This window comes from Lampetra planeri, chromosome 27 (genome assembly GCF_965212315.1).
Source record: "Lampetra planeri chromosome 27, kcLamPlan1.2.h2, whole genome shotgun sequence".
NCBI lineage: Eukaryota > Metazoa > Chordata > Hyperoartia > Petromyzontiformes > Petromyzontidae > Lampetra > Lampetra planeri.
In genome coordinates, this window is record NC_136133.1 from 4,859,775 (window position 1) to 4,884,060 (window position 24,286).

Here is a 24,286-nt window from a genome sequence, read left to right on the forward strand (position 1 = left end):
TGTCTCTCTCATCATCATCATCATCACGGTGGCTAGGAGATGTTGACTACCTCGCATGGTATACAGGAGGTCGTGGGTTCGATCCCGACCCTGACGCCTGCTGCTGTATATTTGGAGTTTGCGTCTCTCTCATCATCACCACGGTGGCTAGGATATGTTAACTGCCTCGCCTGGTGTACAGGAGGGCGTGGGTTCGATCCCCGATCCCGACCCAGACGCCTGCTGCTGTATATTTTGAGTTTGCAATGTCTCTCTCTCTCCCCATGGTCGCATGGATTTTTCTCCGGGTCCTCCGGTTTTTCCCCTCCACATTTAGAATCAACATCACCACGCGTTTAGAGTATTTGGCTACTATTCATTCGCACGTGATAAGCCACTTCGTTGAGCTATCATTTGTGGCCAGGTCGCTTCTGAAAGAAAGCTATACAGCTCAGCGGGCCCTTACCTGGTAAAATAAAACAAATAGTTGTAATAGTTTATAGTTTAAGAAATACCTTTACTTATTTTTTTTTGTCAAGAGACGGATACGTGAAGGAGACGTCTTGGCTTTTTTGTCCTTTCTTGGCCACCAGCAGATTCAATATTGGCATCGATAGTTCAATGTTAATAGATAGTTCAATGTTAATCGATAGTTCATTGTTAATCCTCCCATGTTGTGCAGGGACCACTGTGGGAGTTTAACACGTAGGCTTTTGGCTAATCGCCTGACGAAATGTCGTACTCGAATTGTGAATGTTGTGGGTTTACTCTCCAACACACCGGTGTGCTGAAATAGTAACGAATTGACACGATTTTGTTAACGTGGCAAACCTCGCTAATTGGCCGTGTCGGGTGGTGGCGCGTTTAATGACACATTTATATATTTAAGCGATATAACTAAACACACATTTATATTATGGAGGGACTGTGTGTTATCTTAGTGTGGTCTGGGACTACATTGTTGTTTTTGATGCCTTGCCCAATCATTATAAATAGGACTCATACAAATAAATTACGATTTATATTTAGTGACTTGCTGAACATTTTCTTTATTTTGCACTCCTATCGTTTTTTGAATTATTTGTTGTAACTTGCTGACACGCCCCACGCTGGACATCTGTCAAAAACAACTTCGTAGCTCATCTGATTCCTCCAGTCTAAATACAGATTCGGATTCTGATCTAGCTCATGTGCCTATCGCGCCTGCCCTTAGGCGCAAGAATAGACTCGTCCGCTTACTGATGCGGCCGTGGGCACTCTCCACACCGAGGCGAGTGATAATTGTGAGTTACAATAAAGACGCAAATAAAATAAAAACGGCCGGGTCGAGTAAAGAACACAACGGAAATAGATTCATAGACGCAGAGATGTAGATGTCAGCCCCTTGTCGTGCCATCAGCGTGCCGAGACGACTATTACCCCTTGGGCGATTTGGCCACATCCGAGGTTGTTGCTTTCAATTAAGCAGCTGCACGTGGCTTGTGTAAAAAAAAAATTCCCTGGAGCGGTTCCCGAACGCAAGCACGAATACCGGCATATGGGCGGCGTCTGTTGAAACACACACACACACATACACACACGTGTGTTCTCATTCACCCGCACCTCCGATTAACACCGTGGGCTACGTACGGTGCGAACGAAAGTTCAGAATCAGAATCAGTATTTATACTGCAGGAATACGATGAGCTATGAAGCTCTTTTTCACACATGTCCAGTAGGGACAAGGGGTAAGAACGTGTCAACAACAAACAGTACACACAAACACGACAGTAGCGCAAGTACAAGAAAGGTAAACAAATCACCCAAGACACAAACACAACACCAAACCATCCTCATCCTACCAGGCAAAGCCCACTGAGGCATGAACTTCTTTTTCAGAATCAACCTGGCCACAAATGATAGCTCAACAAAGTGGCACCACCATTTGGACATTTATAGCACCAAAATCATCTAAATCATCTCGTGTTTCTAAATGTTGTATGGACAAAAAAAAAACCCGGAGGGAAAAAAAATCCACGCGACCACGGGGAGAAAAATGTGCGTGTCATGGGTTGGGATCGAACCACCCGAACCTTCTGTATACCAGGCGAGGTCGCGAACATCTCACCACGCATTGACAGACGGGTGCATTGGATAAATTGCCTAACGCGTTCCCGTTACAGGGACAGCCGTAAGTTGCTCCGTGTGGTGGGCCATATGATAGATGGTTCATCTTCCTCGGCAAATCCTTGGCAGTCGAGGATGATTGTCTGCCATCCTCGTGGGAAGGAAGCGAGGGCATTGGGGGTGGATTCTCACGATCGGTGCCCCCTAGCGGCTCTTGCTGACATCCCTCAGGCGTGAATTCGTGTGTGCAGTAATCCAGTGAGTGCACAGCGGTGTCCGAAAACGAATATGGCAAAAATAACGTTGGAGAGTTTCATTGGCATTCGAGATACCGACGTAAATTTAATATGATTCGGTTTGCATTTTCATCACGTTGATTAGATATTCTCGAATTATTCATAAAATTCGACATTTCGTCCATCATTCAACCTTAATCAATCTGTTTCGGCGTTCAAACTCTGAGACACCATATTCCAACACAGTCGTAGGGATGGAAAATGACACAGTAGCATCCGCAATACGATGTTTAAGTTCTTGAAGGTCCCTTGGTTTGCTCGTGTAGGCTATACTCGTTTAAAAAAACAACCCTGAGATAAAATTGTAACGGTGTTAAATCTGGTGAACGGGTGGACTGGTCATTCAACGTACATTGTAAAACATACAAAAAACGCACCGATCGATTTTGACAACAAGCTAATATCTTCTTTTACACCATTGGAACCTCATTTGCCAGTAAAAAATATGATAATTGGTTGTTTACCCTGCATACACGAAAATGGATTACTGCATACACGAATTCACGTACAATGCATACATTATCAGAGTTATGTTTTTTGTTTGCATTATGACTGCAGGTATTGTGGTCTATACAAACATGACTCCTTGTAAAAAAGGTGTCAGTTTTGTTGCCATATAGAAGGGTAAAAAACCAATTATCTTAAAATCTTCTTGGTTCTTTCGGTAAATTCTAGATCTGAAGCTTTCGGTAAAGTCACGTAGAAGGGAAATAATAAAATAATAAAAAGAAGAGTGAGCATTTTAACTTTATTATGTTAAATTTTTATTACTTTATTATTTCCCTTCTACGTGACTTTACCGAAAGAACCAAGAAGATGAATCCCTGCAGTCACAATGCAGACTCTTAAATTAGCACAGCTAATTTAAGAGTCTGATTCTCGTTGTGATATACGACACCCCAACAAGCCAATTCATCGATCGCCCAACACCTGTTGCGCTTCTGCCTGTCGCGATGCACGTTTGTCGCAGTAAAGGTGAGAAACAGATATGATAGTTCTGTATTCTTATGTTTTTTCGGTAAAGTCACGTAGGTAAAACATCAAAATTAATAAAAATAAAATAAAATAAAAATCACGACGTTTCGGAGGCAACACAAGTCTCCGTCATTAGGTGGGACCGTCAGCCGGATTAGCTGCATCTTGATGCAGCTAATCCGGCTGTGATGCAGCTAATCCGGCTGTGACGGTCCCACCTGATGACGAAGACTTGTGTTGCCTCCGAAACGTCGTGATTTTTATTTTATTTTATTTTTATTAATTTTGATGTTTTACCTACGTGACTTTACCGAAAAAACCTAAGAATATGAATCCTTGCAGTCACGAAAGCTTTAAATCTAGAATTAATGATAGTTCTGCTTGATATACAACACCCCAGCAAAGAGCCACTCCACGGTCATTGGAGTCATCGATTGCCCAACACCTGCGACGTTCATAATAGAGTTTTTTTTGGGGGTTAAATCGCGTAAATATGTAAACGTGTCCTTAAACCCGCCACCTCTCCGCACAGCCAATTAGTGAGGTTTGTCACGCAAACAGAACGTGCCAATTCGTTACTAGTACAGCACACCGGTGTGTTGGAGAGCAAATACACAACATTTACAGTCTCGAAGATTCGCCAGTAATTACAACTAGCATTATCAGGCAGTCAGCCAGAGCTGTAACGCGTCTGCCTGTAGCGACGGGTGTATGCGGTCGTTAAAGGGGTGGGGATCAATATTCGGATTCTGTAACACGGCCGCCCCAACTGTTCTCAACCAACGTGAACATCAGCTTGTAAAGGTTTGCTGATCATCACTCTACCACGTGAAAGAAAGAAGATGCATTTCGCAATCGAGGGATTTGATGAAGGTTACGAGGATCCCTAAGTCTAATTGGAGGGAAGAACCTGATTGTGCACGGTGCAGGCATTACACATTTGCAATTTTTTATTATTATTATAAATGAATCAATCATATTATTTTATTTGCCGATTTAACATTTATAAATGTATGAGACTCAATGTAAATTCATGAAACATAAATCGCTCGCTACACTCTCTTTCTTCAAACGGTTCTCACCAACAACAACAACCACCCAAGTCAGCACCAGCCGCGTGGCAAAGTGACGAACGCGGCCTTTGCTGCAATTCAAAGACGAAATAAAAAAAAGTTCACTTGGCCGCGCACTCCCGTCGCATCGTGGAGGTCCTTCACGAGCACCCGAACGAAGTTTCCTGAATGGCTGTAAGCAAGAGATCACGGTTGAGGGTGTCACATGTAACGTTTTACGAATATTTGTGTTCTTTTAGTTCTCCACCGTCAATCAAGGCCGCTCGCATTCCACGCACGCTTTACAATTTGTGATGCGCGGAGGTGCAAGAGGAGCCACCGACACACGGGAAGGCAGCAGCTAGAGAGTGAGTCGGTGTCAACAATTGCACAAGCTCTGCAGTCCCCTATACATTAAGATAGTTTCTTTTTTTATGCAAGTAACGAGTATTTATGCATGCGGGAGGAATCCTGAGAGGCAGAGAAAAGCCGAGAGGGGACAACACTCTATCCCATACAGATGTAACAGATGGGAAGGAGATTAGTCCACACTTTGACTGGAGATTAGTCCATACTTTGGCTGGAGATGAGTCCACACTCTGGCTGGAGATGAGTCCACACTTTGGCTGGAGATGAGTCCACACTTTGGCTGGACCGCCTTCCGGCATGGGAGTTTCGCAACATGTGTGCAGTGGACCAACCCTGGTTTGCCCAGCTAGGTGCCCAATCTCCTTGAGAAGATGAGGTAAACAGCTGTACATCTCATCAACCCCCCATCAAAACTATTTGAACAAAAATATGTTTATTTTTTATTTTGACCAGGTAAGGCCCACTTAGCTACATAGTAGCTCTTTTTCGTAAGCGACCTGGCCACAAATGATAGCTCATCGAAGTGGCTTATCATCATCACGTTGACATTTAAAGCAGCAGCGAAATACTCTAAACGCGTGACGTTGAGATTCTCAATGTAGAGGGGAAAAAATTCCACGCGACCACGGGGAGACAGAGAAATGCAAAACTCCACATATACAGCAGACGTGAGGGTCGGGATCGAACTCAAGGGACTCCTGTATACCAGGCGAGGTAGTTAACATTTCGCCACCGTGGCACCATCAACTTCAGGAGGAAGGGGGAGATGTCACGCGATGGTGAAGCCCATCACGTACGTAAATTGTGCCGCATGTTCTTGATGGCTTGAGGCAGCTATTTTTTTTTTAGAAAAAACGAAGGCTGCTCACTCAGGAATGTTCCCGAAACATACTTTATATATACATTTTGTCATCTCCTTCTCTCGTGAGAGAAGGAGAGACAGCTTGGGTCGTGGTCTTCATCTAGCTGTGGATTGACCACGGACGGCGATGATGATTGATGAGGATCAATAATGATGATTTAATGATACCCCACATCGCGAGTGGGACCTCGTCATATTTTAACAACGCGACAAACAATGCCGCGTTGTTCCATCCAAGTGCACCCACGAGTAGAAAACGGCATCGCGAAAAACTGCAGACGCAAGCTGTCCAACGGAAGTCGTTCTTGATAATTGGCGTCGTTACGAAGAAGAGCGCTTTTGACGGACATAGCAGCGATGGACAATGCATAATAGCACATTCGCCAAAGGAAATGGTAGAAAGGTATACATTTTCATTTCATGCAATTTCCCCACTATTAGCCGTTAGTTTCCAAGCTACTTTAGAAACAATTACTGTCCCCTCTCTCTCTTTCTCTGCCCCTCTGCATCATTGACATTCAAGGATGTTCATTTTCAATAAATATAATACACACCGCACGTGTATTCGATGAGCTGTATTTATTCAATTAGACATTGTGCATTTTTCAGTCCAACCCCCCCCCCCCCCAATAATATGCAGCTAGTAATCTTAACAAACCCAATTTTAGAGGAGTTCACATTTTGCACGGCTTATGCATGCAATGCCATGCTTTAATAACGCCACAAACACGATCGGAATTTGCTACACCACCGGATGAGTAACAATGCAGTGGTCAATAGAGTCGATAGACTTTGATCACCGCTGCCTGTATGCTTTTGCGTGCAACACACACAGGCACGCGTGCACATCTCCAACTGGAATGATGGCAAGCAAAGACAAAGATCCCCCCCACCCGTGTAGCCTCAACAGACTGTTGGGGCAAGTGCTGTTAGCGAGTAGCACCTATGAAGGCCGGCACGGCGCACGAGGGGGTGGGTGGCCAGCCCCTTTGTCTCCCCGGTGGCGATGTTTCTACACACTCATTTGAGCCTGAGTCGACCTAGGCGACGCCTAGAACCGGTTCAGATCATCTTCACCGGTGTTGGTGGCCGTGAGCGGGAATAAAACCCGGGTCACCAGGTGCTAATCGCTACACTACCATTCCCCACAAGCAAGCACACACACACAGGCACACACACACACTTCGAGACACATAAGTGCATTTGCGCACACAAGACGCGCCACCTTAATTGGTGCTTCAGCTGCCAGTTTACCCACAATGCATCTGACATCACAGCCAATTAGTAGGTAATTGGACACCCACTAAGTCCTCACCATCCCTCCACGCCCCACGCCCCCCTCTCTTCTCACTCACCAACCATCTATAACCCTTGAACAGCAGCTTCTGATTGTAAAAATACAAATAGACTTATTGACATTTAAAAAAAAATCGAACTCCGAGTGTGGTGATATCGTTTCCATTTTCCCTCAGGTGTCTGAGCGACGTAAATTTTTTACTTCTCAGCTGAAGTCATTGAAGAAAGGTGGGAGAATTAACATTTTAGTGTCGTGTTCCAATCACTTCGGTGCGCATAGTAACAAGAATGCCTGTCAACACGTAGATACGTGCTCAACTGAATACACCAGCCTCACAATTTTTACAAAATCAATATCGCTTCTCACATATATATAAAAAAAACCATCGGATTCAACTGCAAGACACTTTTTTTGTTACATTTAAATTCCATAAATTATTTAAGCCAGCTAGACATCACAGGGTAGTCTTGGACTTTCTTGTTGCACGTTTGAGAGCCGTACGGCTATTGTTTGAGACACGTACGGCTATTGTTTGAGAGATGTACGGCTCAAAAAAATTCTCACGACGTTTCGGCCACAACACAAGCAGCCGTCCTCAGGTGAAGAATGAGCTGTCTGAAAGACAGCGCTCCAATTAACACTGCTAAGCTTGGCAGCGTATTTTAAGCTGGTTGTGAGGAGAAGAGCGCCTTGACAAAGGAGTTTACATATCAACAGAAGAATTTAGCATTGAATAAGCTGTGTTAATGTGAGAGAATTAGCAAGATGTTAAAGTCAGAAATTAGCATGTAACTGGGAGATTAGCATGATGTTAACGTGAGGAATTAGCATGTAACTGTTCACGGAAGTGGCTATGTTAAAGTCAGAGTTTACATATCAACAGAGGCATTTAGTATATTGACGCTAAAGAACTGCAACCACCCACTATCATACAATAAACCGATGTGAAAGAACTAAATATAAACTATATCAATATAATCAATGTACTCAATATATTCCACAATAAGCTGAGCTATTAACATTAAGTAACTGGGTATACAATACACTATATAATGACTATCATATAGTGAACCGATAAAAAACTAAAATATAAACTACATCAATATCATCAATATACTCAATATAATCTCCAATAAGCTGAGCTACTAACAATAAGTCATTATACATTACACTTCAATGTCGCAAAAATTATTATAATATGCCTCCATCTAATCTTTTTTCTTACATCACACGACTATACCCCGTATTATAAACTGCCATAGACAGACCCCAACATTGAATAATACACTGTGTTACTATAGACTATAATAATATTAGACTTGTAATATTACACTATGTATTATTCTACCATCCCTGCTGTATACCACACTGCTGTATATTCACTATGCAATTACAAAACTATATATTACCTCATTAATTATATTAAACATTACACTGTTATACTATTTATTATTATACAATCTGCTATAAAAAAAAAGATGTACGGCTGTTGTTTGAGAGATGTAGGCTATTTTTTGAGAAACGTAGGCTATTGTTTAAAAGACGTAGGCTATTGTTTGAGAGATGTAGACTATTGTTTGAGACACGTAGGCTATTGTTTCAGAGATGTAGGCTATTGTTTGAGACACGTAGGCTATTGTTTGAGAGACGTAGGCTATTGTTTGAGAGACGTAGGCTATTGTTTGAGACACGTAGGCTATTGGTTGAGACACATATGCTATTGTTTGAGAGATGTAGGCTATTGTTTGAGACACGTAGGCTATTGTTTGAGAGATGTAGGCTATTGTTTGAGAGACATAGGCTATTGTTTGAGAGATGTAGGCTATTGTTTGAGAGACGTAGGCTATTGTTTGAGAGACGTAGGCTATTGTTTGAGAGACGTAGGCTATTGTTTGAGAGACGTAGGCTATTGTTTGAGAGACGTAGGCTATTGTTTGAGATACGTACGGTCATAATTGCGTCGTTTTCTCTCTCAATGGTGTTTCAATTCCCATCGGGGTTTTCGAAGTTACGTTTAAATAGAAAACAGCGCTACGAACCCGCCTACCTGAGTTAGATTCCTGCTCACGGCCACCAACACCACTAACGATTATCTGGGCCCTCATCTAGATCTACTCAGCCTCCAATGAGTACCTGTTGCGATGTGTAACACATCACCACAAAGTAAACAAAGGTGGCCGAGCGTGGTGCTGACGACCCGCCCTGGTCGCGCATCGTGTCGGCCTTCATGGGTGCTACTTGCAAGGAGCACTTGCCCCAACAGTCTGCTACAGGCCATACGCAGTCTCTTTGTCTTTATATTTATATACTGTATATTAAAAAAAAACGAATACATAAACGACACAAAGTGTGAACGTCTGAAGATTTCATTTTCTGTTATTTTGCGAGCTGTATAATTCGTATTCTTAGGTTTTTTCGGTAAAGTCACGTAGCTAATCCGGCTGTGACGGTCCCACCTGATGACGGAGACTTGTGGTGCCTCCGAAACGTCGTGATTTTTTATTTTATTTTATTTTTTATTAATTTTGATGTTTTACCTACGTGACTTTACCGAAAAAACCTAAGAATATGATTCCTTGCAGTCACGAAAGCTTCAAATCTAGAATGTATAATTCGTGTTCGCGACATTATTGGACGGACATAACGCACGGCCAACTGTTTAGCTGCATTTAAGGAGGGACGGGGGTCACGTTCATCTTTTGATGGGGCACAACCTCGCGGGCGAGGCGACAAGCCGAGTGGAAATGGGATCTTTTTCGCACCACTGTCGAACAATCCCAGGTGCCATTGGCTCAAATGTCGCACCAAATTGGACTGATCCTGCAGCACCAGATTTCAGAGCGCCCTCATTCCCCCCCACCCACCCGCCCGCTACTGCTGCCCACCACCACAGCATGAAAGCGAGTCCCAGCATAATTATCCCTGACTGCATTTCTGGTTCGCTCCAGCCCCTGCTTGCTCTGTCACGTGCTTTGCTCGGAGTTCGCTAGCCAGAGAGGAGGGAGAGGGGGGGGGGAACTGCTTGATAAATCTTTTAGCTCAAAAATCCAAGCGTGTGTTCGGAGTGTGAATAATGTAGGGCTATCTGAACAGCGGCGAGTGGGAGCCCGTAGGGGATGTCTGTGTGTGTGTGGGTGTATGCCCCCATGAGATGTTGTGCGCGTGTGCTCGTGTACGCGTGTTTGTCAGTGGCTATTCGTGTACCCATGGGCATGTGTATGTGTTGCGCGAGTGTGTGTGGGGAGCGGTGGTGTAGAGGTTAGCGCGCTGCGCTGCAAACCCGGCGACCCGAGTTCGATTCTCGCTCACGGCCAACATCATTGACGATTATCTGAACTGGTCCTGGGCCTCCCCTAGGTCGACTCAGCCTCAAATGAGTACCGGCCTTCATAGGTGATCGCTAACAGCACTTGCCCCAATTGATTATTATACGGGAGAACTTTGGCTTTGTGCGAAAATGAAAGTTTACGTGGATTAGTTGCGGAAACACGCTACGATTGTGCACCATGCGCTTGCGATGGGTTGAGTGTATATACCTTTCCCGAGCCGCTTTAGAATGTGCACGCGTGGACACATCATGCGCCATGCTCGCGAGATAGCGTTGTGGATTATTGCACGTGCACTCCAGTGCAAGCCTGTTATCCTTTGCTGCCTGTGATGTGAAATAATGGATCGGCGTGCTTAATTACATAAGTGCGCAGCCCATGCCTGTGGTTTAATGCACACCCATACAGCATCTGGGTTTGTCGTCAATGTTCAAAAACAAGAGTTTGTATTCTAGATTTTGCGTTTGTTTGTTAATCCCCTCTCCCTCTCGTACGCTTTATTTTCCGTACTGCCGACAATATTTTCGATTCCATCGCTCGCGTCCGCCACTGCGTCCCCGTCGAGGTTGGAAAGTCGCGTCTGGTCTGCTTCACGAAAGCTCTCCCCATCCGCACTATCCCGACCATCTGGCCTCAATGTCTTTTCCCCGGCCCAAACCCATCCCGAACGAGCAGCTGTCGCGGCAACCTGCACCCCCCCCCGCCCCTCTCCAATTCAGTTGCCACACGTGGCTGGCGACACTGAACATCCTCTTTCTCCGGCACATTTGCGAATGCTTTCTCGAGCACGTCCCCGTCGAACGATCGACGTATCTTACCCTCCGTTGCTCCTGCGAAATTAATTGCATCGTCTCTATCCTTTTCATCGGTGCCGAAATATGCTGTTTGTTTCGCACGTTGCTACCTTTTTTTTAACCCGGAATTAGATAATTCAGTTCAGCCTCAAACGTCATCCTTTTACCGGCAAACGCTGACAATTGTACCCTGCAAAATCATTCCCGTTCGTATTGCCTGCTCGTTACAAGGCCCCGCTAGCCGCTGTCGGCTCCTGGTGGCCTTTATCGCGGCCCCTGATGAAACACAAAAGTGAAAACACCCCCCGTCATCATCAATCATCATCATCATCGTGCTGCTGTCAAACCCCCAAAACGTTTCAAATGTGTGGCGGCCCTCACAAATGACGATGTCTTATCCACCACCTATGAAGAACACGAATGTAGAACATCTATAATTTTACATCGAGGTGAACGAGCCAGATAATTGCGTCAGGAGGGGTGGAGTGTCTCGCGGCGACGATGCCTCCCTCCTCTGTCGTATTTTCCCCAATTCATATTCAAGGCTCGGTCCCCCGGCAGAGCGAGGCCCAGGGAGAGCGAGAAGAGCTGGGGCTGACGACGCTGCTGTTTCTTCTTGGTTCTTTCGGTAAAGTCACGTAGAAGGGAAGTAATAAAATAATAAAAATAAAACATAATAAAATAATAAAAATAAAACATAATAAAATAATTCTCACGACGTTTCGGCCACAACGCAAGCAGCCGTCCTCAGGTGAAGAATGAGGACGGCTGCTTGCGTTGTGGCCGAAACGTCGTGAGAATTATTTTATTATGTTTTATTTTTATTATTTTATTACTTCCCTTCTACGTGACTTTACCGAAAGAACCAAGAAGATGAATCCCTGCAGTCACGAAAGCTTTAAATCGAAATTTGACGCTGATGTTGCTTGGACAGGACTCGGCGTGGGACAACTCGCAGGATGTGCCGACGACAAGAGCCCTCTGGCCTAGGCAGTGGCGTAGTAAAGTACATTATCAGTGGTGTAGTGACTACATTATTAGTGGCGTAGTAAACTACAATTTTAGTGGTGTAGTAACTACATTATTTGTGACGTAGTAACTACATTATCAGTGGCGTAGTAACTACATTATCAGTGACGTAGTAACTACATTATCAGTGGCGTAGTAACTACATTATCAGTGGCGTAGTAACTACATTATCAGTGGTGTAGTAAACTACATTATCAGTGGTGTAGTAACTACATTATCAGTAGCGTAGTAAACTACATTATCAGTGGCGTAGTAAACTACATTATCAGTGGTGTAGTAACTACATTATCAGTGGTGTAGTAACTACATTATCAGTGGCGTAGTAACTACATTATCAGTGGTGTAGTAACTACATTATCAGTGGTGTAGTAACTACATTATCAGTGGTGTAGTAACTACATTATCAGTGTGTGTAGTAACTACATTATCAGTGGCGTAGTAACTACATTATCAGTGGCGTAGTAACTACATTATTAGTGGTGTAGTAACTACATTATCAGTGGCGTTGTAAAGTACATTATCAGTGGTGTAGTGACTACATTATCAGTGGTGTAGTGACTACATTATCAGTGGTGTAGTGACTACATTATCAGTGGTGTAGTGACTACATTATCAGTGGTGTAGTAACTACATTATCAGTGGTGTAGTAACTACATTATCAGTGGTGTAGTGACTACATTATCAGTGGCGTAGTAACTACATTATCAGTGGCGTAGTGACTACATTATCAGTGGCGTAGTAACTACATTATCAGTGGTGTAGTAACTACATTATCAGTGGTGTAGTAACTACATTATCAGTGGCGTAGTAACTACATTATCAGTGGTGTAGTAACTACATTATCAGTGGCGTAGTAACTACATTATCAGTGGTGTAGTAACTACATTATCAGTGGTGTAGTGACTACATTATCAGTGGTGTAGTAACTACATTATCAGTGGTGTAGTGACTACATTATCAGTGGTGTAGTGACTACATTATCAGTGGTGTAGTGACTACATTATCAGTGGTGTAGTGACTACATTATCAGTGGTGTAGTAACTACATTATCAGTGGTGTAGTGACTACATTATCAGTGGTGTAGTGACTACATTATCAGTGGCGTAGTAACTACATTATCAGTGGTGTAGTGACTACATTATCAGTGGCGTAGTAACTACATTATCAGTGGCGTAGTAACTACATTATCAGTGGTGTAGTAACTACATTATCAGTGGTGTAGTGACTACATTATCAGTGGTGTAGTGACTACATTATCAGTGGTGTAGTAACTACATTATCAGTGGTGTAGTAACTACATTATCAGTGGCGTAGTAACTACATTATCAGTGGTGTAGTAACTACATTATCAGTGGTGTAGTAACTACATTATCAGTGGTGTAGTAACTACATTATCAGTGGTGTAGTGACTACATTATCAGTGGCGTAGTGACTACATTATCAGTGGTGTAGTGACTACATTATCAGTGGCGTAGTGACTACATTATCAGTGGTGTAGTAACTACATTATCAGTGGTGTAGTAACTACATTATCAGTGGTGTAATAACTACATTATCAGTGGTGTAGTAAACTACATTATCAGTGGTGTAGTAACTACATTATCAGTGGTGTAGTGACTACATTATCAGTGGTGTAGTAACTACATTATCAGTGGCGTAGTAACGACATCAGCTCAGGGGGGTGCGGCAATCGGTCAGGTGGGGCCCCCCAACATTGTGATTTGTCTCGCACGGTCGCACCTAGAGGCTGTTTCTATATCGCGGTTCCTCTTGCCCTAATCACATCGCGTCGTGAGGCTCACGGTCTCGCGCATTTAACGCTGTAGGGGCACTCCGTCTTATGCAAAAAGCAGCCACTACTAAATTAAATAATTTTCATTTTAAAAAACCCATTAAAACCACGTTTAAAATAAGTATTGTTGTTATTTAACACCGTTGTGGATAACACGTATTATGGTGGTGGTTGTCAAAGGGGCCCCAACTCGTAGCTTAGGCCACAGGGCCTAGGCTCGAGCAAGGATACAGACGAGGATGTGGACGAGGAAGGGAAACGATTTGGTGATTCCGCTGCGTTGGCATTGATGCACGCGCACAATCAGAATCTTTACTTAGACTGTAGGAGGAATCCGATGAGCTATGAAGCTCTTTCTCTCTTTTTTTTTTACAGATGGTCCAGCAGGGGCGGGTCGGTAAGTTACACCGGCAAACAACACAAAAAAACAAACCCCGATAGGAGTGCAAAATAGAGAAAATGGTAAGCAAGTCACGAAATTAAAAAAACAATAATGAACACATTGATTAATTCTCTCTGGATTGGGTAAGGCAGCAGAAACAACAACAAATAGCAACATCAGCGAATGCTTCCACGTGCCCGGGGAATCGGGCAACTTGTAGACTCGGAGCCGCATGCGGGAGGCCCTTCAAGGAACTGCTTCAGCGTGACGTGATTTATTGAGGACCCACCAACGCCGCGTCTTCACCACGTTGCATTGCGGCTCTTGAAATATTGAGGGGTTTTTTTGTCTTTGTTTTATTACTGAATTCGAGCAAAAATTTGGCGCTTCTTGTCAATTTGGTTTCGCCGACCCCGGCAGTCGATAGACCCATCTCCAAACGATACCGGGGATAACAGGCTTCAGAGGGCAATGCCTAGCCACCGCTATCAACTTAATAAAAAAACGACCAGAAGCTTCATTGTCCCAGCCAATGTCCGAACTAACAAACCTGCATCATCTGTATACAGTACGTCGGGTGGCGTCGCCACCTGCCCGGGCTTTTTCTGGGACAAATCCCAGTACATTGGCGTCTGTGTTTTTTTGGTGGCAGAAATTGACTCGTGCCGAGATCTGGTTTTCGGCATCCTGTTGGACTTTATTGCAGTGCGAGCGCCCAGTTGTGATGATGGACAGACCAACAACTGATCGAGAAGCACGTGGGCCGTTTTGCCTACGGTGGAAGATGGAGCCAACTCGGCACGCTTTTGGTGCCAATGGCCCATCGTGATTACTGGGTCGTGCTGGCGCCGTTGTCTCTTTACCCGATGCTTAGACGCAGCGAGCGCACAGGGTGAAAAGTTGGGCACGGCGGAGCGCCAAAAGTGGGTGACAATATTACACCCACTGATTAAAAAATAATTTAAAAGACGACGCCATCCCTTGGCTCCAGCGAGCCATCACGGAAGCTCATTGAGCTGTCAGCTTGAACGTACCCGGAGTGCCTTGACACGCAGCCCTCCGCTAAAAATAATACAAATGATATGTTTTGCTTATTAAAACCTCCAAATCAAAACCCCAAAAATATATTCTTCTCGATTTGAAGTTTTCGTGACTGCAAGGATCCATACACTTTGGTTCTTTTAGTAAAGTCACGTAGATGAAATAAAAATATAAAATATAAAAATAATAAAATAAAAAAACTACATTAAATCACGACGCTTCGGAGGCAACACAAGCTTCCGTCATCAGGTGGAACAGCCACAGCAAAATTACTGTAGTGAGCAGAGAGATATTTGTGAGCTATTTGTGACAAGCGATTATATAGGGTAAGAGGTGGGGGGGGGGAGCCAGGGAGGAGGGATGCAGGGGAGGGGGGCGCCCCCCCCCTCCCATGTGTCCCAAACACCCCTCTGTTGCAGCGTTTGTCTGTTGGTAAACCGACGGTGGATTATTACTCTGACACGCACAAACTGCCGTCCGTTTCGATTTAAAGCTTTCGTGACTGCAGGGATTCATCTTCTTGGTTCTTTCGATAAAGTCACGTAGAAGGGAAATAATAACATAATAAAATTAAAACATAATAAAATACAATTCTCACGAATTGTATTTTATTATGTTGAGAATTGTATTTTGTATTTTATTATGTAAAAAAAATATTATTTTATTATTTCCCTTCAGCAAAAGGAACTCGGGCATTCACCTATTCGGGAATGCGCAATAAACTCGTCCCCGCGGTGTTGATACGCTCCCTTTCCATCGCGCCTTGTTATGTAACGGGATGATAATGGCCCTATTTCCAAGCCTGTGACAATTGCTCCCCCACTCCAATGCAGCGTTATCATCTCGTGCCTCTTCCTCTCGGCATATTTCAGTCAGCCACCACCTCCTTTCAGCGTCTTGACAGCGGCTGCTACCAACGCCGGCACCGCCGCCTTAACAAGCTTCGGATGCTTCAACGTCTTCTACCTCCGCATAATTTTTAAATCCTTTATATTAAGTTCGCTTACTTGCTTGCGTGCTTGCTTGCTTGCTTGCTTACGACCGTGCAAATCTTTCGGTCGTTTTTTAACCCACTTCCCGTGATCTAATCGAGCTGACATTTTGCACACAGACTCGTTGTGCGTGACAATTAATTTTCGTGAAAAATGTTTTCCCAAAATTTTACACTGTTTAGGGAAAACAAATTGAATATTTAATTACCAATTGCTTAATGGTGGCAGACAATCATCTGACCCATAGGTGGCAGCCATCTCAAGCCAGAGAACGAGAGGACTCTAGCCGCCACGCATATAAAGGATTTATAGTGAAAAACTTTGTTTTTACGGGTAAATTTTTACCAGCTCGTCGGTATTCTTCACCTTTCGCAGGCATTGCGATTTTACTTCACCCCTGCCCCAACCCTCACTCCTGACCACATCACACCTGGGTGTTTCTCGGCGACTCTGCCGAGCATTATGACTCCTCTGTGTTCCAAATTGTGGTTGAAATTGTTGTTAAAATCCCAACGCTTTGTACTTCTCTGCAGAATGTCATCGGCCGCAATCCTCCTTCTTGACTGCTTTCAACCAATTTTTTTTCACCTAAATTTGTGGGGGGGGGAAAAATGTGTTCTGTCCTTCTCGTGGTCTCTTCAATTTCATCCACCTTGATCAGTGTGAAAAAGGGAAGTGACATCTACGCTGTGATCTCTTGACTTTTGTTCTCGCAACTTGATCCACTTTTCTCTTTGTTCGCCCCCTTAGCATCGTTTCAAATTTCTCACCTCATATGTGACTCCCTCGCAAGGAAACATTCGCCACGGTTTCCTCCATTGCTGTACGTACGTTGAACTTATTTCGCGCCGTGCATGGCCAACCGTGCAAATCGGAGGCGCGATTTCTGATTCTGCCCCCCGCGTTAAAGTTGTCAAGCGTGGGGGCAATTTTCGCGAGATGATGATGTCAAAATGTACGTTTAATTGAGAATCGTCAATTTCAATTTGCCAGGGTGCAGCTTCGACCCACATTTATTCGCTTGTTTGCTACCCAGCATTACGCGAAGCCGAAGTTAAATGGATGCAATCTTCTTGCAATAATGTTCTTTCAAATCGCGTCATCGTTCATGTTGTGCCATTCACCCGTGCGCTGCGGCGAAGTGGATATAAATGTTGTCCCGTTGGTACTCTGCACACAAAGTTTCGTTGAAATTTGTTTTGGGAAATGTGTTTTGTTGATGGTGGAGTGGGGGAGGGTCATGCGGTCGTCATGGCAACGTAAAATACAATATTTGGTTGCTCTGAGCTTCTTTCCAAGACGATGGGACAGTGTAGAAAATTAGGCCAAAATGCCCTCGAGTGGGCCACTTTATAGCTCCCTCAAGTAGAGAGCCCTCCCACCAGCAGTGGAATGAGCAAGTATCTATGGCATACTTTTGTCAGTATCAAGATGATGAAACAATAAAAATAGGCTTTAGCCTTTCTCGCAATAAAACAGGTGTTAGGGTGTTCAAATACCAAATAGATACCTATTGCGAGGCATTATTACTCGTGGCAGAACAGGTTAAAGCTTATTCTTATTTTCTCATCATTTTTATACTGGGAAAAAAATGTCCCATAGACTCACCAATGATGATTAAAGGCGAAACTGGAGCAATCCGTCTTCATAAAGGCAACGCACTCACCACAGTTAAAGCTGCTTTGTATTTAATAATTTATACTTAATTAAAAATAAATCACGATCTGTTTGTATTTATTCGAAGGGCAATGCAGGAGCCCTTGCTTCGCCGAGATCCCCTGGGATGGGAAACCAGGTGAGAGGGGAGGGCGAAGGTCAGGCCTAACCCAGCCTCGACTTTGTTGCTGATCAAAAGCGCGTGCCGTGAGGCAGTTTAATGGTTCGGTGGCGTGCACCCGAGGTTGCATTAGTCACCGAGATACGTTTGCACACGAGTGTGAAACAAGGCCGTAGCCATGGAGTCAACATTGGGGGGGGGATCAAATCTTCCAGGGGGTGTGGGGGTCCCCCTCCAGAAAAAAAAATCTAATTTTGAAAAATAATTTCCAGCCTAAAATATAAGAAAAAATTCACTAGCGCATAGGATGGATTTTTCTTAATTTTGTACAACAATGTCTAATAGTGTATTGTATTACATTGCTCTGTTTTTTTTCTTTTTGACATTTTCTTGTTTCATTGTATGTAATGTCAGAGATTAGGGATTCATAAAGTACAACCATAACCAAACAGAAATCGATGCATTGTTATATGAAGACAAGTCCAGATTTTGTGGCCAAGGTTTAGCAAATTGTTGTTTTTATTAACATAACATCGCAATTATTATATTCACTAATATTTTTATAGCAATATATTGGGGGGGGGGCATTTTGAGCATATTTGATTATTGGGGAGATGTGTCCCCCCTCCAATATATATTATAATTACGACCTTGGAGTGAATGGCCCCTGTTCTTCACCTGAGGACGGCTGCTTGCGTTGTGGCCGAAACGTCGTGAGAATTTTATCTAATTATGTAACATTTTTATTATTTTATTATTTCCCTTCTACGTGACTTTACCGACAGAACCAAGAATATAAATAGGACATCATCACATGCGGCACAGTTGTACCGTTTAACTGCATTTTCAGGCAACGGTAAGGGTTGCCGTCTGGCCCTGTGTCGACCGTGCTGTGGGACACCACACGCATTCACACCAGACGCTGCCATTTTGCTCAACATTTGATGGGGGACGTGATGTTTTATTTACGTACGAAAATAAAAAGTCCGGCGTTAGCGTTCCTCGCTGACATTTCCGAGGAAAAATGCGCGCGACTGAACGTGACGAAGTATACCAGAATGCATTTGATTTACCGCAAGTTGGCATAACTTTGCATTGGTAAACGCGACGGAGTTTTCGTTCGTGAGTGGTATCAGCATTGCACGGCATGCGTTTGCGGGGGGTGGTTGAGGGGGGGGGGACGTTCCACAGCCCATGTTTATTTTTATTTTATCTCACCAAGTAAGGCCCACTTGAGGTACATAGCAGCAATTTTTTTTGCAGAAGCCACCTGGCTAACACAAATGATAGCTCACCGAAGTGGCTTACAATCGTGTGGACATTTGAACCTTATGGCGGGACCCCGGGGTCCCATAAGCCCCCGCCTCTCGCATAAACATGAAATTATCATCTTGATTTGAAGCTTTCGTGACTGCAGGAATCCAAACTCTTTGGCTATTTCGGTAAAGTCACGTAGGTAGAAAAAAAATAGATCACGACGTTTCGATCGCAACAGTAGGTCTATTTCAGCAGTTTATTCTTGCTGTGGTTGTCCCACCTGATGACGATTGCTTGTGTTGCGATCTAAACGTCGTGATCTATTATTTTTTTCTACCTACGTGACTTTACTGAAAGAACCAAAGAGTATTATATTGTAATGTAAACACAAACTTTGCTCTTTTTCACCAATGGGTTTGAAGGATGGGGGCAAGTGTTGTCTTGTTAAACTATACCTCAAAACCTGACAACTACTTACCTGCAGTACCTCTATTTAAATACACTATCGAAAATTTGTTTACACCCCTCTGTCAATCATCGTGTTTCTCAGTGTGGATTTGTGAACACAATTTGTAAACAGTAGGTACAATAGTACGTGTTTTCAATGCGCTGTTCATATTGTAACAAGCGTTCATACCAATGTTACTCTACAGAGTCGTGGGTCTCCGCTCCTCTTATCCGCATTGATACGAATGGTATGTGGGGTCTATGGCTTAACCACAAAAAAAAACCGATCTGCACAGAAGTATTATCAAACAGGAGGAATTAACGGTGCAACGCATCTTATCTGTTAAATGTCTGCAGGTAATAGGATTGTCATCGATTGATCCTGGCTGCAGACATTGGTAGGTCACAAATAATAATGAAGATAAGTCGTGTAAGCAGTTTGAGTAGCTTTGGATAAGACTTATGATCCTGCCCATATTCGCTTCGTTCAGCTCTTGGGCGCATTCGTCCTCGCTGCTGCTGCGCTTGGACACCACGTGACAACAGAATGATCCGCACCACGTGGGTCGCGGCGTTTATGTGCGCGGTGGGACGGAGTCGCCAAAATAAATTAGTTAATTGCCATTTTGACTTCCGTTTATTCGGGACCCCGGGGTCCCACCGTAAGGTTAATTTACAGCAGCTAAACGATTACAAATGTGGAGGGGCAAAAATCTGGAGGAACCCAGAGAAAAAATCCACGCGACCACGAGAGCGAGCGAGAGAGAGACGCAAACTCGAAATGTCCAGCAGGCACCGTCAGGGTCGGGATCGGACCCACAACCTCCTGCATACCAGGCGAGGGAGATAACATTTCATAGCCACCGTGGTGTGACGGGGGAGCAGGTGTGTAGAGATGCAGCGCTTCGCAATATTCCCAGCGCTCCCATCCATCTCAGCGCAGAAGAGTCAGGGGAGGAGGCATTTGCTGACTTTCTCCGAAATCACCTCCAGGATTTTCCTCCCCAAACCTATTGTTTCTCACGCGCGTGTTTGTTGTTGTTTGTTGTTGTTGTTGTTGTTACGGTCGTGTTAAGTCTATTCGTTGAAAGGATAAACATTGAGTGAGTGCGATTCCTACCTACTGGCGCACAAAGACAAAGATCCCCCATGTAGACTGTATAGACTGTTGGGGCAAGTGCTGTTTGCGAGCAGCTATTGCAGCGTTATTCACTAATTTTCAGAGGTTGGGGGGGTGGGGGACACTTTCGCCGATAAGACACCATCAGTGTGAGTGAGGGCCTCCACACGTTTGAAACCATTGTTGGGGGTATGACAGCAGCACGATGATGATGATGATGGTATGGGGCTGGTGTTGCCACTCTTTGTGTCTTGTCGGGGTGGCCGCACGTCAGGGGCCGAACTAAAGGCCACCAGGAGCCGCCCTTGGTACAGCGGGGCCTTGCCACGAAGAACGCTGCCCTACATCAACATCAGCCAACACGGCACACGAGGGGTTGAGTGGTTGGGTGGGTCGGTGGCCAGCACCACGCCCGACCGCCTTTGTCTCCCCAGTGGCGATGTTTTCACTCACGGCGCCGGGTTCTCGTTTGAGGCTGAGTCGACCTAGGAGAGGCCCACGACCGGTTCAGATAGTCGTCAATGGTTAGTAGCACGGAACGCTGCACACAAACTCCGGGTGTGTCTGTCCTCGGCTGGGTTGAATCTTGGCTTTGCTTCGTCTCACTCCACATGCATAGCTGGCAACGTATTCCAATTAACCCCCCTCCCCCGTATTCCTGTGCAGGCAAATTGAGTTTTCATGTCCATACGGCGTACAGCCGTTTCAATACGGGCAAAAAAATACGTTTAGTCTATTTGTTTGTGTTTCTCCCTTGTGATCGGACTTTGTAGGATGAACGTTGATATGTATAAGGGGCACGGGCTGACCAATAATGGTCTGAGTTGGTCTGTAATAAGCTGGGGGCACTGATAAGGGGTCGACTGCTATGCACATGGCGGACACGTAGACAGCATCTAAGTAGCTGCAACGCTGCGAGCAACTCAACAAGACGAGCGCGCAACTGCGGTCGTCAACTGCCCCTTTGGACAAGTCCACCACGCAGCTACGCAGCATTCCGAGGTACGCTTTGCCATCGGCAGGGGCAGTTCTCGAAAATGTCTGGCTTGCCCTGAACAATTATCTTCTTTCGTGATGACAGCGAGAGCAAGGATTGGGAAGGAATGGGAAGAGATCAACGCAAATGTACAAGAGCGCGTTTCCGACCTCGCATGCACATCGTCGTGACACATGCTACGCGATCAGGTTGGGGATAAACATACTCTTTGTTTTTTTCGGAAAAATTAACGGAGATAAAAATTTTTAAATCAATTAAATCACGACGTTTCGGGCGCAACACAAGCGTCCTTCTTCAGGTGGGAACAACTTAGCGAAAGCGAAAGCACAACCGCTTAGACACACCTAAGCGGTTGTGCTTTAGCTACGTTGTCCCGCACCTGAGGAAGGACGCTTGTGTTGCGCCCGAAACGTCGTGATTTAATTGATTTTCATTTTTTACCTACGTGACTTTACCAAAAAAACCAAAGAGTACGAATCCTTGCAGTCACGAAAACTTCCAATGTATGGGGATATGCTTGCCATGGCCTACCACTTTTGGGAGTTTCAACAAAGGAAATAACAGGGATGTGAATGCAAATTGTATTTGTATTTGGAGAGAGAGAGATATTGTATGTGAAATGGCGAGTGTTTTGTGGGATGCGTGGCGCGGTGTATTGGGTTCCATTGGTTTGTATTTATTGATCGGGTTTAATAGATTTCTGTGTGTGTGTGTGTATGCTTGCGTAGACGGGCGGTTACAGACCGGGGTCTGGCGTTATGGGAAATAAGAATCAATTAGGGATGTCAGCCGTGGCAGTGTGCGAGTGCTGTTCTCAGCTGACGAATCTGTTTACTTACGTGTGGCCAATTGATACGGCTGTTTACCGAAGGGTGACAAGCAGACTCTAAATAGATAGATTTCATTTAGATGTTGTCGATTGGCAAAATGTGGGGGATAAAACGAGGACTCTGGGTGGAGAGAGAGCATTTTCATTATTTTTTTCTTTTAGGGGGCAGGGGGGCAGAGATTTATGTTACAGTAGAACCCCTCTTAACGACGGTGATTGGTTCCACGAAACAGGTCGTTCAGTGATTTGGTCATTAAGCGAGTATAGGAAGCACACGTTAAAGCCTACGTTTTAGATTTGAAGCTTTCGTGACTGCAAGGATTCATACTCTTAGGTTTTTTTTCGGTAAAGTCACGTAGGTAAAAAATCATAATAAAATAAAATAATAAATGAAAATAACTAAATCACGACGTTTCGGAGGCAACACAAGTCTCCGTCTTCAGGTGGGACTGTCACAGCCAAATTTACTATAACAACATTATAAACACATAATATTCAAAGAAACATGGTTAATAAATGCATTAATTGATATTAACTGTACCTACAACAGCCCGTCGTTAACAGGGGAATGGTCGGTAGGCAAACACATTGGCCTCTATGGAGGCACTACACTATTATACACTACACTATACACTACTATACACTACACTACTATACACTACACTACTATACGCTACAATATACACTACTATACACGACACTACTATACACTACACTATACACTACACTATACACTACATTATATACTACTATACACAACACTATTATACACTACATACTACACTACTATACACTACACTATACACTACACTACTATACACTACGCTATATACTACACTCTACACTACTATACACGACACTACTATACACTACACTTTACACTACACTATGCACTGCACTATACACTACACTACATACTACACTTCTATACACTACTATACACTACACTACTATACACTACACTATACACTACACTACTATACACTACACTACTATACACTACACTATATACTACACTCTACACTACTATACACGACACTACTATACACTACACTTTACACTACACTATGCACTGCACTATACACTACACTACATACTACACTTCTATACACTACTATACACTACACTACTATACACTACACTATACACTACACTACTATACACTACACAACAATACACTACACTATATACTACACTGTACACTACTATACACGACACTACTATACACTACACTATATACTACACTACTATACACTACACTACTATACACTACACTATACACTACACTATACACTACTATACACTACACTACTATACACTACACTACTATACACTACACTATATACTACACTCTACACTACTATACACTACACTACTATACACTACACTATGTACTACACTACTATACACTACTATACACTACACTACTATACACTACTATACACTACACTACTATACACTACACTATACACTACACTACTATACACTACACTATATACTACACTACTATACACTACTATACACTACACTACTATACACTACACTATACACTACTATACACTACACC